Here is a 3,107-nt window from a genome sequence, read left to right on the forward strand (position 1 = left end):
GTTGGTAAAGAAAACAAAGTGGAGAGTATCAAGAATATGAAGGTAATGAATGAAAGAATGGAGAGACTTTATTGAAATACTCTTGGGCATTATCTGCCTATATACTTTTACTTGAATTCGTGGCTGGCTTTTGGTTTTACTTTTTCTTTCCCCTCGAAAAGTAGGTCATCTACATTGCTGGGCTTTATTATCTGGAGACATTACTTGCCCTTGGCCTTGTGGTGGCTCTTGGTCTTCTGGGGCAGCAGCACGCCCTGGATGTTGGGCAGGACACGTCCCTGCGAGATGGTGACTTTGCCCAGCAGCTTGTTAAGCTCCTCGTCGTTGCGAATTGCCAGATGCAACTGGCGCAGGATGATGCAGGTATTCTTGTTGTCGCGGGCTGGGTTGCCAGCCAGCTCCAGGATCTTGGCGGTCAGGTACTCCAGCGCTCTGGCCCCGACCCGCTCGGCAGTTTACCTTCCGGAGCAGACGGCGCTGGAGCCTCGGCCAGGGAAGACGGAGTCTGGGACTTCAGCGCGAGCCTCGCCGCCCTGCTTCCCACAACCAGGTGTCCCCTGCGAAGTAGTGCCCTCTAATGCCAAACCAAAACGACTATATCCCTTACACACACACACACACACACACACACACACACACACCCCTTAATGGCTAACTTCTCTGGAAGGTGCCTCATTTAAGCAAAGCAGAACTGCAGATACTTTTACATGCCTTTTTCCGCTATTTTGTATGCTATCAGACTTTTTCCAGACTTTCTTTGAATACAAGTATCTGCAGGATTTTCCTTATCACCTGTAGACACTTTTTCTCTTTTCGAGGAAGCTAGAAACAGATTTTGATATGCCTAAAGTTTTGAAGTGTTCTACAATTTCTAGAAAGGGCTCCAAGAAAGCCATGTATAATATGCATTTTTTGGGTATAATTTGAGAATATTTATTTCTTCTATAGAGGGCAAGTAAATGAATTGGATGTGAATGTATGAAAGTCATATGTTATGTATTTGTGGAAATTAATAAGTATATCATACATAGGTTAAGAAATGGGAGGACAAAGGGATACCTATATTCATGAGGCCTGAAATAAACAAGACACCTGGGCACAAGATACTTACGATATACTAAATATACAGCTAACACTAAATATCCACAGTACACCGAAGGTTATACAAGCACCCAGTATTTTCAAGGCCTTGATTCAGCCACCTACTGAGGACACCCCTTCTGCCACCATGTATTCTCTGTTCAAGAAACACACTACTATTCAGCCTTTAACAACAAGGAAGTCATGCTATTGGTGAAAACATGGGTGAACCTAAGGAACATTAGGGTAAGCAAAAAAAAAAAGTAGGCACAAAAATACAAACACTACATAATCTCACTTGTATATGGAATCTAAGTGTATCAAACTTATAGAACCAGAGAGGAGAACAGAGATTACCAAACGTTATGGGTTGGGGAAATGTTGGTCAAAGCATATAAAATTTTAATTAGACAGGAGGAATAAGTTTGGTTCAGGAGATCTATTGTAAGACATGGTGACTGTAATTAATACAATGATTGTATACTTGAAAATTGCTATGAGAGTAGATTTTAAATGTTCTCACCACAAAAAGATACATATGTGAGGTAATGGATAATTATCTTGATTTAGCTGTTCTACACTGTGTACATATATCAAAACATCATGTTGTACACTATAAATATACATAAGATTTATCTGTCAATTTAAAAAAGGAAATAAATAAAACCCATAGCTGTTTAGCATGTCTTTCTCACAGAGCAAGTATGTGTCATTATCCTCTCCTATACTACTTTCTGTCTGTGGGCTCCCTTGTTGGAATCTCAGTGGTAGTCCTTGTAATCACACCATTAGCTGGGAAAGTTAATGTGGCAGAGAAAGACAGGATGTTTGCACATTCTGTACTCCCAGAGTCAGCACTATGTCCTCCTCCCATCTTGCTTGCTCCCTATTCTAAGTATGTAAAATTACACTATCTTTTTCCCTTGCTTCTTGCAGCAGATTTTAAATTTGTTTAACCAACCATGCATATCTATCATCTTTATTTGGCCTGTGAGATTTTCTGTTCCATAGATGGCCTGCCTCCTTATAGCAAACTTGGAAGCTCCGTTGCATCAGAATATTTTCCAACAAGATACCAGGGTTAAGATCAAGAAAGACGAGAGAAATAGAAGTTCAGTTGCTGGGAGAATCCAAGTGAATAATCTAGTAATCTTGTAAGATGTTGAAACAGATACACTGACATCTGATCCAAGGCCATGTGAATCATAAATTCCTATTGCAATGGCATCCTTGAGTGGATCACTGGTAAGGCCTCCCACCTGACCCATTGTAACAGATGATTGACCATTACCTCCAGGCAGTTCAAAAGGCCAAATGCTTCTTGCTGCCTGGGGAGCTGGCCAAGTACACTATTGGCTAACACCAAGTACACTAGCTGCCAGTGAGTTCCTTTTATCAGACTTCAACATCATATACCAAAGACAGTTTCAGAACTACCTTGGTTTTTAAAATTAGAGTTCTAGTTAATGTGTTCTTGCTAATAATTTTTTGGTTGTGTTAATAATTCATGGATTGTGAATCACCCAATCCACTAGTACATTAACACAGCAGGGGGTGGGGGAGAAATTTCAAATTTCTCTCAGCTTTAACATGTCTTCTTATGTGGTTTGTTTTCTTTAGTGGTTTGTTTTCAAGATTATAGAGTACTTTGTGCATATGCTCTAATGTACCACTTATGAAGTGACAGCCTCTGTTGCTTAGCTTTTTCTTTTTTTCTTTTTTTTTTTTTATTATACTTTAAGTTCTAGGGTACATGTGCATAACGTGCAGGTTTGTTACATATGTATACTTATGCCATGTTGGTGTGCTGCACCCATCAACTTGTCAGCACCCATCAATTCATCATTTATATCATGTATAACTCCCCAATGCAATCCCTCCCTCCACCCCCCTCCCCATGATAGGCCCCAGTGTGTGATGTTCCCCTTCCCGAGTCCAAGTGATCTCATCGTTCAGTTCCCACCTATGAGTGAGAACATGCGGTGTTTGGTTTTCTGTTCTTGTGATAGTTTGCTAAGAATGATGGT

At 40.6% G+C, this 3,107-nt stretch overlaps 1 pseudogene; it reads right to left on the reverse strand.

The window, feature by feature from the left end:
* Nucleotides 1–200: 200 nt before the first annotated feature.
* Nucleotides 201–3,107, reverse strand: part of LOC108513386 (histone H2A type 1-like) — a 27,096-nt pseudogene continuing 24,189 nt past the window's right edge.

Source organism: Rhinopithecus bieti, unplaced genomic scaffold, assembly GCF_001698545.2.
Source record: "Rhinopithecus bieti isolate Rb0 unplaced genomic scaffold, ASM169854v2 scaffold_32760, whole genome shotgun sequence".
Classification (NCBI taxonomy): Eukaryota; Metazoa; Chordata; class Mammalia; order Primates; family Cercopithecidae; genus Rhinopithecus; species Rhinopithecus bieti.